Below are 16,982 nucleotides of genomic sequence, written 5' to 3'. Positions count from 1 at the left end.
ATTTTTCACCCACCGGTTCTCTTCTTATGCCTGCTAGCTGTTTGTTTGTTGTTTTACATCAGACCAGTCTGTACAACATCATCTCCAACAACACCACCGCCAGCAACAGACATCAGACAGTAAATAAATCCCAAATCTGAAATATCGCCAAGGTATTTCATAATGTAAATCCCTCATTCCCAATACATTGACCCTTTCAGCCACAAAATCTGCCCTAAGCATTATTTTTAGTGCATGAAACGAGACTAGCTCATGCAACATCATCTTTACGCCCCGTTGTCACGATTCTCAACTCGAGTCATAAAAAAATAAACATGTTTACAACCCCACCTGCGCTAATATTTAGCTCCCACTTTTAGGAGCTGAAATCCCTCAACCCACTCCTCAGCCATCAAACCTTATTACCATGCAGAATAAGCCCATATTTGTACACGGAGAGACTCAATATCAGACTCCTGGCAATAAAAGATAATATATATCCAAGGAGATGAGATCATCAAACGCCTTCCAAAAACTGAATGTATAATTAGGAGGGAGCCATTAATCACAGAATGCTGGGCTGCTTTCTTAATGAGATTCCCAAAGTGAAATTTATTAAGCCAGGCTTGTATTCACCTCACTGTTTATCAGGTTCAAATCACCATTTTTTTTGCACTCAAAGATTCAGTGCCGGGAGCATTCGCCATGGGAGAACGGCTTGTGAAGGCATTAAGAGAAAGAGTGTTTAAAAATTAGCCCTCCCTTTCGTGTTTGTTATGAAGTATCCCACCGTCTCCTACACACCCGAGGGAAACCGAGCTGATTTCTTTACCATTTCTTTATTTATTTAATCATCATTATGAGGCTCGACAGTGAGCCCGTTTGACAGAAAACCATACGACTCTTGCATATATCCCAGAATGCATTGTAATTATGAGCATGATATCGAGTGGTGTGAAGGGCGGGCTGTGATTTACTATGGTTGAATTCTTACATCGACGTCAGCCTGTGATGAATTACCACAGCCAAACTCTGATCACACGCAACTATTTCATGCTCGACAATGTAAGAAAACAGCAAGACATCAGAGATTTTAAGGGTCCTCCTACTGTTTAGATGAGCAAAGGCGCTTTGAGCCGTAACATTAGCTGAGACGTGCAACAAAATATGGACAGTATTTGTGAAATTGCTGTTGAACAGTCATTCCTCGGGTTTTATAAACCAAGGAGAAACACTTACTGTATAATGGAAAATTTAGATATGTAGCTACAGCTTTTTTGGAAGTATACCCATACTGTCATTCGGATTGAATCTTTCTTTTCTTTCTTTCAAGCTGCTACATGTTTTGTTTTGGAGGTTTTGTGCAAAATAGCAGGTTTACATGTATTCAAGGTTAGAAAAAATTCTTTCATGTCCTTTCATAACATACATCTTAAGAGTCTTATGTTTTGTTGAGTGCTCTCATGCCGACTGACTGAATTCTATGTTCTTGCCAATTCTCTTATAAATAAAAAAAAAAACATTTAAAAAAACGTGCAGGTACTGTATGAAGAGATTCATTTAAAGACGTAGTGATTAAAATACAATTGAAGTCAGAATTATTAGCCCCCCTGAATAATTAGAACCCTGTTTATTTTTCCCCACTTTCTGTTTAAGGAAAAGATCACATTTCTAAATATAATAGTTTTATTAACTCATGATTTATTTTATCTTTGCCATGAGGACAGTGCATCATATTTTACTAGATATTTTTAAGACACTTCTATACGGCGTAAAGTGACATTTAAAGTCTTAACTAGGTTAATTAGATTAACTAGGCATTTAAGTGTAAGTAGGTAAGTTATAGTATAATGATGGTTTGTTCTGTAGACTATCGGAAAAAAAATAGCTTAAAGGCGCTTATAATTTTGACCTTAAAATGGTTATTTAAAAATTTAAAACTTATTTTATTGTGGCCGAAATAAAACAAATAAGACTTTCTCCAGAAGAAAAAAAATATTATCAGACATGCTGTGAAAATTTTCTTGCTGTCAAACATCATTTGGCAAATATTTAAAAAAGAAAAACAAAATTAAAGAGGGGCTGATAATTCTAACTTCAACTATAGGTGTTTCTAAAAAATCCCTGTAAGTTGCAGTAGAATAAAAAAAAATTCACATTTCTTGAAGGGGGTGTTCATGACTCAACCTACTACGTTTTGGGACACTTTTTTTCCCCTGAGTTTGTAGATCAAATCCCACATTGTATTGTGGGCAATATTAGCAGTTAGAGTTCGAACGGATCTGCACTTTGAATTTCTAACGAAAATAGTACAGCATCCAGGAACCTTTGGCATACTCTTTTCAACATACTACATTTTGGGACACTTTATCCCCTGAGTTTGAAGTTGAAATCGCACATTGTGTGGGCAATAGCAGTTAATGTACGAACGGTTCTACACTTCCAATTTCTAATGAAAATAGTACAGCATCTAGGAACCTTTGGCATACTCTTTTTAACATGCTACGTTTTGGGTCATTTTTTTCCCCCTGAGTTTGTAGTTTAAGTCACACACTGTATTGTGGGCAATATTTGCGGTTAGAGTGGTTAGAAGTCGAATGGATCTGCACTTCGAATTCTAATGAAAATTGTACAGCATACGGGAACCTTTGGCATACTCTTTTCAGCATACTATGTTCTGGGACATTTTTTCCCTGAGTTAGTAGTTCAAATAGCACATTGTATTGTGAGCAATATTAGCGGTTAATGTACAAACGGTTCCAATTTCAAACGAAAAAGTACAGCATCCGGGAACCTTTGGCTTACTATTTTCAAACTACTATGTTTTGGGACCCCTTTTTCCCCCTGAGTTTGTAGATTAAATCACTCACTGTATTGTGGGGAATATTAGCGGTGAGAGTTTGAATGGATCTGCACTTCAAATTTCTAACAAAAATAGTACAGCATCCGGGAACTTTTTTAGATTAGATCAGATTCAACTTTATTGTCATTACACATGTACAAGTACAATGCAACGAAAAGCAGTTTAGGTCTAACCAGCAGTGCAATAGCACCAAGTGCAGGATACAGGTATAAGTTATAAAGTGCAGTTATAGAAAAACTATAGTGATATTTACATATGGATGTACTATGAACATTATATACAGGTTGGATTAGCTATTAACAGATTTACAATATATGATTATATGTGCAGGTTGCTATTAATAATCAGTAGTGTGCAGATACATAAGCATGATTACAAGGGTATATGTTACAATATGTTTGGCATACTCTTTTCAACATACTTTGTTTTGGCACAATTTTTCCCCAGAGTTTGTAGTTGAAATCGCACATTGTATTGTGGGCAATATTAGCAGTTAGAGTACAAATGGTTGTACACTTTCAATTTTTAACAAAAACAGTACAGTATCCAGGAACCTTTGGTATACTCTTTTCAACATACTAATTTTTGGGACACGCTAATTCTATTTTCAAAAACTATTTAGGATGGATAGTATACAAATTGTGTCACAAACAAACCGGAAACAACCCACATTCAGTCAAGTTTTAAAATGACCCTGCCGCATTACAATCCCATAAACCAGCACTAATCAAAGACACTTCAGGCTTACAAAGGACTCTCATAAACAGCTTGAGTAAGTAAATTAATTCAGCCAATCAATCAAATTAAAGTGCAAGGTAGACAAAGATTTAACTGAAACTCATCAAACGACACAACTTGTGGCACCTCATTAGTAATCAACGTCGCCTGTGGTCTGAAATAAAGGAGTGAGAACTGCAGTTGAAAATCGATGGGCAAGTCCTTACATGCTATTGTTGCAGTTGATAGCGAGGAGGCTCATCTGCCATTGAAAACACGCTCAGATTCATTGTTTGGCATCACTCTCTTTTTTAATTAAGTGCCATTGATCTGTTCAAAGCACCACTTCTTTATGCATTTCCGTCTGCTTCTAATTTCACAGCGCGTCCGCGAGGTTTGGATGCCCTCGTTTTGGATTAACTGCACCTTAAAGCTGCCTTTGCGAGAGGAAGGCGTGCCGTGATTTATTTTGTTTTCAGCATATTTCTCAGGTCCGTGCAGAGTTAATATAAACGCCAGTGACTCTAAATCTGTTTCATTAGGCTGGGCTGCCACCCGTGCAGTGCCCTTGCAGACAGGAGGGAAGGTCTGTTGTCGAGGTGCCACTTTCAACAGAAGGTTAAGAAACGACGTTGCATTTATCAACAGCTAAATCTACAGAACGGAAAGGAAAAAACCAAGTCAAGTTAGCGTGAAACATGTCAGGCCTGCAGGGCTGTGGAGAGGATGTAATTCACATGGGGATGCAACCGTGGCAGTCGCAGTTGCTGAATGAATGCGCGCGATTCACTTCTCATCTGATTCTGGAGTAATGAAAGTCTGAATCTAGTTAGATTTACTCTGTGAATTTCACCCCAAAATCAGAAGTAAATGATAATGTGCAGTCAAGCGGGGCTTATTGCAAAAACCCTGAAGTGATGAAGCACATGGAGTCTTTATGGGTTTATTTTGCAATGATGACTGAGGCAATTGTTATATTAGTAGCAAGTAATGATTCTAACTTCTATAAAGAGCTTGCATTTTTTGCTTTAAGTTTCATTTAAGTTAAAATCTCAATGTGTTTTTTGTCATTTTTACAAGTTGTTGTTGAAACTTTAGTTGATGTGTAATGTAGCTGTGTGAACATAAACATCTCTGAATGTAATAGGCTTAAAGTGTCAATGCAAAGGGAGGGACATTGGTTTTAACAGAGTTAGCTTAGCAAAGCCTACAGCAAACAAAGTTTGGGGACTACAAAAAATACTTTCAGGTTAATGATGTCATAAACCTTTCAGATTACGCACACAAACCTTGCGCAGCAAAGGGGCATGGCCAGAGGCACTGTAATGTTATAACAGAGATGCTTGCAGGGATGTGGAGCTGATCTGCGAATCACAACACATGTTAGCTCTCTTGAGTCTCTTGAGGGAGGGTATTCAGAGGAAATAGGACATTCTCTTTCATGTTATCTCAGTAGCTGTATATAATTAAAGAAAGATAAATGAAAAAATAACATGATTTTCTATAAATGAAGCATGAGGACACTTTGCTTTGCATCTTATAAACACAATTAAGCCTTAAAATATACTCTGGACCACCCCTTTAAGGTATAATTCCTTCTATTAACAAACTATTAACTAAAATGTTTAGCTCAATAAAGTACTAATTTGCTGCCCATTATTAGTTAGTAAGGTAGTTGTTGGGTTTAGGTATTGGGATAAGATATGCAGAATAAGATCACACTGTAACACTTTACAATAACACATGAAAAATGATGTGGTAATATGTAAACTAAACACTTATTATGAACTAATGATGAGTCATTGCATGTATTATTCAACTTTAACACGAGTCACAAGAGTTCATGAGTGAATAACGTCTAGTTTACTTGATTCCATCATCATCATGAACATCATGAACATTTTTTTCTTAAGTTTCAAGTTTCTGGCATGTCTAAAATTGTGGTAGCATGAATACATGTTGCTAAAATGTTCCAAATATGAATAAGCATATTTTATTGTTTTAACACATTTAACATGCTGTTTTAGCACTATGCTAGCGACATGTATATTGCTAACATTTTTATCACATGGCTAAGACATTTTAGCAGTCACTAATACATTTTTGATTTCGCCAGCATGAATTAGCATACTAGCATGTTTTAAAAAGTTAATTCAGGTATAATAAATTGATAATAATTATTGATAATAATTGATGATAATATCTGTTAGCATCTTTTTTATGTATGTTAGCATGTTTTAGATTTACTGTAAAAAAATCCTGGTTGCTTTAATTTTTTAAGCTGGATGAACCATTAAACTTATATTAAGTTAAACTGGCTTAAAACTGTCTGCATAACTTAAATAATTAACTTAGACCATGATTAACTTACAGTAGTTTAATAAGTTACAATGAACAAAAAACATATGCTATATTAGAACTATCTGTTCATATATTGTTTTACAGTGCAGCCAGAAGACTATTCTAAAATTAAGAATAAAGATACATACAATTGTTGTGATTTTAATGCATATATATATATATATATATATATATATATATATATATATATATATATATATATATATATATATATATATATATATATATATATATATATATATATATATATTAGGGATGTAACGGTATCAGAATTTCACGGTACGGTAATACCTCGGTATGAATGTCACGGTACGGTATTTATTGAATCATTTACAGGAAAAAAAAAAACTTTTGAAAATACTCCAAAAAAGTGCCAAAAGTGTCAATGGCATACAAATTAGCCATCTATCTGTTAGCTTTGAAACAGGAACTTCAATTTTAATAACAAAAAATTATTAAACCATGTAAAAAAAATAAAGTTTCAATTTAGTATTGTTGAAAACTCATCACATTTAACATTTAATCACTCACTTAGATAGAGATGGGTTTAAAGGAAAATTATCATATAACTATAATCTGGTAAAAGCTGGTATCTCTGGGTATTTACAATGTCCCCTGCAACAGAAAAAACCCCTCTCATTTGGGACTGAGGTTTCTGGGACAAGAGAGATATGACTTGGCCCATGTTGACAGCAGTGGGGTAACGTTGTGCATTGTCTTTCCCCCACTTGAGAAGACAAACCATGAGTGAGATAGAGATCTCTTTGCGGTACAAGTCAATGTCTGCATCAATCTGAACAGTGTGCTGTGTTTCTGCAGTCCCCATGACTGTTATTAGTCGTATTCCCCAACTTGCAGGCACATGCACACATAGGGCTCAACCTGTGCAGTGCACATGCCCTTTTTAGTCTTGGATAGAAAATGCCCTTCCAAAACGATCAAAAGTGCCCCCGCGACGCGACACACCCTCCGTCCAGTCCAGCCCTTCAGTAGGCGCGCGACAACACCTCTCTTGAGTATGCGCGCTCAACCCCCCCTCGGCACTTTACAATACGAGCGCCACAACACAGCTGATCAGAACGCGCGCGACAGCACCGCTATTCAGCACGCGCGCGGCGACAACACCCGCTTTAGGTTCGATCATTTCCATCTTTTTTTCATCTCCGCTACTAGCAGCACACTCCATTTCCGCATTACTGGTTCTGTAGCGACAACAGACCGCAAAGGATTATGGCCACGTTGGGGCTGATGGGAAATGAAGTTTCAGCCACCTCCCGTTCGCTTCATTCGCCTGAGCAAATTTTCTCAGAAGACCTATAGTTTTACCGAGTCATGCGACTTCGGTAATATCGAAAAAATTTAATATTGCGGTATGACGGTATTTACAATACCGTTACATCCCTAATATATATATTAAGGGTGGAGCCGAACCCGAATACGGTATTCGGAAAGGCACGAATAGCGTGTTTTTACGAATACTTATTTCGAACAAATACTTGAAAAATTATTTGTATTCGGGAGCAAGAAAAACACTATATCAAAAAGCTGCGTTTCCTCATGAGACCACAGTGCATGCCCGCGTGAGTGAGTGAGTGAGTGAGAGAGAGAGAGAGAGAGAGAGAGAGAGAGAGCGAGAGAGCGAGAGAGAGCGAGAGCGAGCGAGTGAGACGCTCAGTCGGAGGGCGGGGCGGAGGTGTCTGGCACAATCTTCTCCACAGATACAGACAGAGAAGGCTCGGCTGAGCGAAAAAAAATTCTTATCTGCATCACTATTTTTGTTAAAAAGATTTTTGTACCTTAATTGGGTTCCAATTAACTGCAAAAACTTGCAGTTTATAAACTTGTAGCGGAGTTTGATCGGGATCGGGAAGTTTGCAACCGGGTGCTCTCTGTTTACGCAACGTTAGCTCTGTTAGCGCGGTAATTTAGACAATAGACTGTTGACAGAGTAACATTAACGTTCGTTTATAAAGGTTAAAATGATGCTTGTGCTGTTGTGTCGAATAGTATGCACTTATGGGAGTTATTACTGTCATTACATTACTGTCTTTTGCAGACAGCAAGATATATGCTATAGGCTAGTTAACCTTAGCATAGCTTCCCGTCACTTTTTATTAACTTGAAACTCCTCAAATACATTAGGGCACCCGAATAGAAAAAGAGTGAGACTGCTTCTGAGCCATATCTTGGTCCTCCACCAGTCAAAAAAAAAAAAAAAACATGTTCTTTGTGGAAGAATTTTACAGTCAGTGGTGCTGCAGATAAGACAAACTGATACTGTAACGTTATAATGTGTGCAAAAGTGAAATCGGCAGAGATATTAAACATCTGTCAACATCTTCTATGCATAATCATTCATTTCTTTTCGGCTAAGTTTCTTTATCAATCTGGGGTTGCCACAGTGGAATGAACCACCAATTTATCCAGCATATGATTTACGCAGTGGCTGCCCTTCCAGCTGCTACCCAGCACTGGGAAACATCCATACACTCTTTCACACACACACAATAGGGACAATTAAGCTTACCCAATTCACCTGCACCCGGAGGAAACCCACGCCAACATGGGGAGAACCCAGTCATGGCTCGAACCAGCAACCTTCTTGCTGTGAGACGACAGTGCTACTCACTGTGCCACCGCGCAACCTTCTATGTAATGTATTATCACATGCACTAAAAGCATCCTCTCCTGATACTGTCTGTGAACCCCCCACAAGCATCAATCCCCTCAATCAGCACAGCTATGTTCTGCTAAATCCTCCACAAGCACCAAACCATCAACACAGCCATATTCTGCCCCAGCAAGTCAGTTTCAAACATAAAAAACAAAAAAACAAACAAACTTTGTGTCTGTTTTGTGGCTGGCAGATGACAATAGCAGGGCTGTATCTTTTAGTATTATATAGAATACTTTTGTTCTGCCAGATCTCCCAGGCAGGGTTTATTTAGATTTATTTAGTTAATTTTAGTTTTTGGAATTCTGTGCATTGGAAAGAAGTTCTTTCAGAAGAAGAACAGTTTTTTGAAATATTATTTGTTTTTATTCTGTCTATTCAGTGTCCTTCAACAAGAACGGTGGTGGTGGGGTTCATAATATTCACAATGGTATTTTATTAGTTGTTGGTTTAACCATGGATGAGATAATGGCTTCTATGTTATTTTCTTTTCAATGACATTTCTTGTCACATGTTCAAAAACAACAACCAATATTGCATGTCTATAATTTATATAATGGGTATAATTAAACAATACTTTCACTATAATGTAAATTAGAAGTGTAATAGAAAAAATATATATTTTTGCGCCATTTTGAATTTTACTCGAATACAAATACAAATACAAATACAAATACTTTTCCCCCCTCAACAAATACAAATACAAATACAAATACCGGCTGCTCCGCACATCCCTAATATATATATATATATATATATATATATATATATATATATATATATATATATATATATATATATATATATATATATATAATAACCTATAAATGCATAATATATACATATTATAATTGATATGTTGTTTGTTTGTAATGTATAGGCCCATATAACTGATGCATATCTTATTTATGTGTGACACTAAACTCTTTGAACTCAGTCCCAGTCTGTTATATTGTGATATTTATCAAAAGAAAAAAAAAATGAAAATTCTGTGTAGAGCATTCCTGTTGAGTGTACGTATGCACTATTTTGATGTAAATGCCAAAGCACTGTGACACACACTGGCGTAAACAAATAGTCCAAAAAGACCACAAGGTTTAATCATAGGCTGCAGCCCAAAGATCTCCCACTTCTGCTCTGCTTGAAATGCCATTCCTGCAGTTTTGTTGACGCCACTTTCCTTTTCCAATTGTCTCATCAATACCTGCGAGCAGGAGGTTGGCCTGAGCGCTCTCAAAGAGGTTGTGCTTGCACTTGTCGTGTCAGTCCTTGCTTATTTGTTGTTGGCAGCAAAACAGTCTGCATGGCTTCTCTAGAACTTTCTGAACTTACAGAAGAGCTTTAGAGTCTGAGATTCAGCGGCTTCAAGTGAATTTAAAAGTTGTGTCCATCTAAAACTGCATGTTTACTCAGGACTAATAAGTGTATGGAATTGAGAGGACTATATCAGGAAAGAGGGAATTAAAATGAGTGAATTTGCACAGAGAACAGCCTGTCGTAAACAATTTTGTCATGAACACTACACCTACAATTCTGTAATTTATACTTTTCTGGCTCTATGAATTAAATGTCACTGTTCATTTGTCACATGTACTGTATTATTTGATGACAAAAAGAACAAAGACAGCTGCTGATATTCATTTATTCATTTTCCTTTGGCTTAGTCCCTTAGATCAGGGGTCACCACAGTGGAATGAACTGCCAACTATTCCGGCAAAGTTGGGTGCCATGCCTCCTTTTTGAAATCGTACATTTTCAAAAGACTGAACTTGTATGAATTTGTATGAATTAGCCACTAAATTGACAAAAGTTAAAAGGTTTAAGTTTTCCCCTGAGATCAGGCTGGAGCACCCAAAGGAAACCCACACAAACATGAGGAGAACATGCAAACTCCACACAGAAATGTGACCAGCGACCTTCTTGCTGTGAGGTGATCGTGCTACCCACTCCGCCATCATGTCACCCACAAACAACTGAATACTACTAGCAATTGTAATTTGATTACATTGCTAATTTCTGCATTTAAAAAAACAATCAGCTTACTAATTACTTTGACTACTTTGGAGTTACTTTGAAAAAAAAATCAAGCCTAAAAGAATAGATAATAAACACAATATCGCAAAGCTTCGAAAACAGTAACTTGGCCTAATCCAAATCTAAAAGATTGTATCCATATTTGCGCCTTAACATTCTTGGGTTAAAACCTGCCTCATAATGAAAAATGTACATTTAAATGCGCCTATCCAGTGTTTTTTTTTTTTTTTTTTTTTTTTTTTTACTGACAACGATGCAGAATATACAATCAAAAAACTATATATTTTTTTAACTTGTTCAAACTACTTAAATGAGCTCAAACAGCACAATTTTTGAGATTTCATTGGAACTTTTTTTTTTTTTTTTTCAATCAACAAACATTTGTTAAAAGTGTTAAGTTAACAATCAATTTGTGTTGGGACAACATGAAACAATTGTGTGGAACCCTAAATATTTTACAGTGTACAGTATGTGTATGCCAGTATGAGACATTAAACCGAGGTCCTGACTGTCTGTTAAAAATGGCACTTCTGGTAAAGAATAATGGTGTAAAGCTGGATTTATACTTTCGCCTGGTGCCACATCGCGCACCTCCACTGATTGCGTGCGCACCTCGCAAAACGAACAAGGCTTTTATACTCGCCGCATTTGCCGTTGTGATATTGTTTAAAATGACAGGGAGCGATCAAAAGAAACTGACCGTAAAGACAGACGGATAAACAGAGAAGTAGAAAGTTTCCGGAACTATGTCATATTATTAATATCATTCCGTATTTTTAAGCAAATTATTTTTATTGTTTAAATTGTAAATTATTTTAATGATTATAAGGATTTTTATAACAATTCAAGATTTTTTTAAAATCAAACTTTGATGCATCACTTGCGTTTGTTCATATTTCAGACAGTTTTACCTATTAAAGTGTAATAAAATATTAATGACAACAAAACATGGGCTGCTCTACAAATATATATTTTTATTATGGCAAGAATAAAAGCAAAATAAAAGAGCACACTTACTTAAAAATACCGATTTTTTTTTTTTAGCTCCACATCTGACACATTATTGTTTGGCTAGTTTCTGTCCTCTATTATGACAGAAATCTCTTCAAAGTGTTTCATATTCAACTCAAGTCAAACGTGGCACCACGCGCCTTGTTCGCTCGAGTCTCAAAAAATGCTATGCGCACCGCCAGCCGAAATCATGTTGTGCACACCTAAAGCGAACATCTGCAAACTCCGCAAAGACATCACATTTGCCGCGCGCACTCAAGCAAACAAGCAGACGCAGTGAGTATAAACCAGGCTTAACCCCGGTGTCCTGGCCAAAGTCCCTTCATTGGCCCTTACTCATCATGGCCTCCTAATCATCCACAATGACGCCATTATCCTGTGGCTGCCGTCACATCATTCAAGCGGATGCTGCACACTGGTGGTCGTGTAGTAAGACTCCCTGCATGATTGCAAAGCTCTTTGGGTTTATGGCCATTTATACAGGGCATTTATGAATACGATAAATGCCCTAGATAAATACACATTACTTACTTACTTACATTGTATACCTTAGTAAAAAATCCTAAATAAAATTAAAACAGTTCCCCTAATATTTGAAATCAGTACTAAGGAGCATACAAGTGAATGCTCACTGGCACTATAGTGCAAATCATGGTTTTAAATGGTTTCACTTCATTTACAATGTAAATAACACAATTATATTGACTTTAGTGATTATAATCAAATTACACAAATTTAAAACTGTACATTACTGTGTTCCCAGAAAATGTAATTAAAGTATAATGTAACATGTAACACCCAAATCTATGTAGGTAACCCTGGTGTAATTTCTGGATTTAATTAGCTTCCTCCAGTGTTCAGCTTTGTTTCTCCTTTTTCTGTTTTGCTCAAAGACCAATGCTAATGTGCTTCACTGAGTGTATATTGGATGTACACTCGAAATCAGAGTGAATTGTGGGTAAAAAGTCAGAATTCAGACACCACTGCAAATGCCAATCATCCAATGTAGTGCAGTTCACAGTGAATAGGGAGCACTTTTAAACAAACATAATCTCATGTCCCTCGATTCTCAAGAACAACCCTAAGCGGCACCTGTATTTGTGTGTGTGTGTGTGTGTGTGTGTGTGTGTGTGTGTGTGTGTGTGTGTGTGTGTGTGTGTGTGTGTGTGTGTGTGTGTGCTGTTTGTAACCACTGGCTTGGCAAATCCAGCAAATATTCCTAGATGGCTGTGCTCTCACCATCTGATTGAGTGGGATGTTGCACGTCAATATTTTCACTGAGCTGTCTTTGTGCTGTAGGTACATAATCCGTTCAAACGGATGGCTGACTGTTAAAATTGAACCGACGCTTTCCAGCCCAACATGTTAATATTCAGCCCACTGTTATGTCTTGTTGTGAGGCAGACTTTTGTTCTGCTGTGTTCCGTAATTACTGACATGAATATTTATGCGATGCATACACACGTGGATACTCAAAGAGCCTTTATTATTGTATACAAATGCACTGTGATCGTCAACTTGTTTACTCTATTGGTTTATAAGCGACTGTTTGTCAAAGATGAAATAAACAAGGGCATGAGGCTTCATCAATCAAGCGAACAAATGACTTGGAAATATTTCATCTCACATGCCATCTCCTACATGGTACCCCACATGAGATTCTTCTGGAATAGCTAAACGTCATGCAACCTTGTGGTTTTCTTTGGATTTGCAAGATGTTTGGTGTTTAGGTAAAAACCTAGACAAAAGTCAATGATGTAAATGCTAAATCTATGTTTTGCTACAAACTAAAGTAGGTGTTTTTTACCATTTTGTAATTTGCAAACAATTAGACTAATAAGTCACGACAACCAAAATAAATGATTATGTGCAGTCAAGCAGACTTTATTGTAAAAACGTATACAATGTTTAACGCATGTCATAACCAAGCGGCAACCTCCCGCTCTCCCTCAGGAAGCCAATACGGAAGTAACTAAAACTGCATATCATCCGAAATTCCGCTAGTCGTGGCCGCTCCTGGCTCCAAAACAGAGCAAATTTCAATTGAGCGCACTGTTAGAATGGCCAACTTTACAGCAGAAAAAAAGATGTTTACAGCCTGGTACAAAAAAAGATTTTGGTTAATACAGGTAATATTACCCTTCATGACAACTGTGAGGGGGGTGAATTTTTTTATAACTCATCCGTTTCCTTTATATTAAGTTATATTAAGTTACATAATTAAGGGAGTGGCCACTTGAGTGACAGCTTGGTCTCGTTGGTCGCCGTAACGTCACCTTAGCGGAATCCTGCAGTTTAGCCACTGAACTCGGCATATTTATCATATTTCTGTGTTGTTTTATGTGGCTTTACACACTCAACTGCCTTTTGGACTTGTTTCCTACAATTATTAGATGGCATGGCATGCTGAGTGAACTTAATTGTGCTCACAAACCATTCACATGGCCTCCGTTTCCCATGTGAGTAAAGTTATATACTTATATACTATCTCTATACATGTATTTGTTTTATTTAATATCATTTATCGTTTATATTTATATTTAGAGCTGTAATGCACTCCAGAATCTGTCAGATTGATCAGCTGTAGGCTCTAGATCAGTCATCTGAAGCGTTGCCATTCAGTGTTATGCTGGATTTCATCAATAGTCTTACATTAACTAACACAGACTATATATGAAGTGTTTGGATGTAATTCGCGTTTTCCTCCAAAACTCATAAGAACAATGTTTAGTGGCTCAATGTGTTACAGCAGTGTTTTTAAAAGTCTAAACACTTTATTGATATAGTATACAACAAAGCACAAGTGGTCAGAATACAAACGAGTCACAGGTGATAAAGTATTAAGCGTTCTCCCAAAGTAAAGTGTGTCTGAACCAGGTCCAAGCTAAATGCTAGCAGGTGTCTGTAGCTCCGCTCACTCTCCACCTCTTTGCCCTTGTTTGGTATCCCGCCGTGGGTGTGATGACGCGTGACCAAAATGGCGACGGTTGGCCGCGCCTACTTGTGGCTTCTTTTGCTCTCTTCAGAAACCTATGGGTGACGTCACGGATACTACGTCCATATATTTTACAGTCTATGGTCATAAAAAAACTTTGGGTATAGATGAATTTTGTGCTTTTGAAAGCTTAAAAATAAAAGCCACTATCCAACAACACTACAAAGCATGGAGGGATAAAATTGAAATATACACTGAAGAAAATGGTTCAAAGATGATTCCTTGGATTTACTTTTTTTTTTTTTTAAGTTAAGTAGCTGTAAACAATTTATTTGAGCTGAATTTAAACAAACAAATTATGTTAAACATTACTAAATTTAATTAGTTTGTTTAAATTTAACGCAGAAATTGTTTGCAACAATTTTGCAGACATCATTTTTTTCAGTGTACTCTGACTGTTCGTCTGACATAAAAAAAAAAAAAAGTCATATATTGTAGACAGAGAACAGCTCAAGGGTGAGAAAATTGGGGGGTAATTAAAAATTTTGGGTGAACAAAAAGCTCAATATGATTATATGATGATACTTGTGTTTCTAAAATAATGCGCAGTTGGTAATGCATACCGCTTTATGGTGTATTATTCTTTAACAATTGTTGCAAAGCCTATATTAGGTAACCCTGTTTGTCAAATAAACAACCAAACTAATTACAATTAGGTCACTTAATATGCCAGTTAAATGTTCTTCCTGAATAAGCTGCTCTTGGATGGCAAAAGCTGCAATGCGTAACTTTTGCGGTGACCAAATGAGAGACTATAGCATACGATTCCTGTTAAAGAAAAGCTAACGTCATGATTCGATTGCCTTCTCTTTCTTTCAGTTTAGACGCAATAATCCGATCCTAATACAGGTTTATAGTGTCAGATTTATATTGTGTGTGTGCTGAACTTGAGGAGATAAGGGAGTGACATTGCCATTTAAAACCAATCAATGAGATGCTATCAGCTTTTCCGAAGCAGATTTGAGTTCAGCATGTCAAACAGAAGAAGCCCATCTTGTTCTGCCTTCTGTATTTAATAAGACATTTGTTCAGTCCAATGCAAACCCAATTATAATGTATAAACACACAATTATAATATTCAAACATGATTATTTCATCAGTATGCTCACTGACATATTCATAGCTGTGCTGCTATTGTGTAAAAAGAGCTAGCTCTGAGAGTTTGCTGTGGTGTTTTTCGTTTTTCCTCTTAAATCTAAGGCTGTGCAGAAATGCTGTAAACATGGGCAACGCGATCAAGAGCTAATTAAAACCATTCATTAGAAAGGTAATTGAGGGAGTATTCATCTCAATCCAACTAATGCAAAGAGAAACGCGAACATTTACAAGAGGGAATTAAACTGCACATTCAAACTTTTACATTTATTTACTTTGCCAGTAACACAGATGTGGTGTAGTGTTTAGCACACAGTAAGCTGTGCAGTGCGTGTCATTTCCCAAACTGCCTTTTCCACCATGCATTTTTAGTGATTTATTCAGCCAACAGGGGTGGCACAGTGGCTCAGTGGTTAGCACTGTTGCCTCACAGCAAGAAAGTCGCTGGTTCGAGTCTCGCCTGGGCCAGTTGGTATTTGTACTCCCCTTGTTCGTGTTTCCTCTGGGTGCTCCACTTTCCCCCACAGTCCAAAGACATGCACTATAGGTGAATTGGATGAACTAAATTGGCCGTAGTGTACGAGTGCATGTGTGAATGTGAGAACGTCTGATTGTTTCCCAGTACTGGGTTGAGATTGGAAGGGCATTCACTGAGTAAAACATATTCTCGAATAGCTGGCGGTTCATTCCACCATGATGACCCCTGATAAATAAGGGACTAAGCAGAAGGAAAATGAATGAATGAATGTCAGCCAACAGGTATTACTGTTTCCACCTGGTATTAACATCCCATCGAAAATGTCTTTTGTGTTTAAACCTTGTAGTGCAGGAACGTTCAGTGCTAAAAAACCCTTGCAGTGAGGTAAAAAAATAAATAAATTATATATATACAAGTACGTATATAAGTACGTTTTATAAAGAGTGATTGTTGCGTGCATTTTCTTTTTACCTAATTTATTAGCAATTTATTGAGTGACGACAAAAAATGACTGCCTTAATGCCAGCCTTTATCATATGAGGCACACTGAAAATAAATATGGTTTTGAAAATTTTAGTAGGGAAAATAGTACAAGTAAATTTAAAAAGGAAGAAAGGTAAACAAATACTTGCATGAATTATACATACATATTACTACTTACATATGCTTTAATTTGACCTTTAAGCTTAATTTAGACTTAAAAATAAAAATATTTTTGAAATTAATTAAAAAATAAAATACATAAAAATAAAAATATATATTTTTTTAAATATAG

General features: G+C 36.7%; 1 protein-coding gene across 7 annotated transcripts in view; it reads right to left on the bottom strand.

Moving 5' to 3' along the window:
* ntm (neurotrimin) overlaps window positions 1-16,982 on the bottom strand; it is a 631,630-nt gene that overhangs the window by 354,613 nt on the left and 260,035 nt on the right.

The sequence above is a fragment of the Danio rerio genome, chromosome 10 (genome assembly GCF_049306965.1).
Source record: "Danio rerio strain Tuebingen ecotype United States chromosome 10, GRCz12tu, whole genome shotgun sequence".
Lineage (NCBI taxonomy): Eukaryota > Metazoa > Chordata > Actinopteri > Cypriniformes > Danionidae > Danio > Danio rerio.
This window is presented reverse-complemented; position numbering and strand designations above follow the sequence as displayed.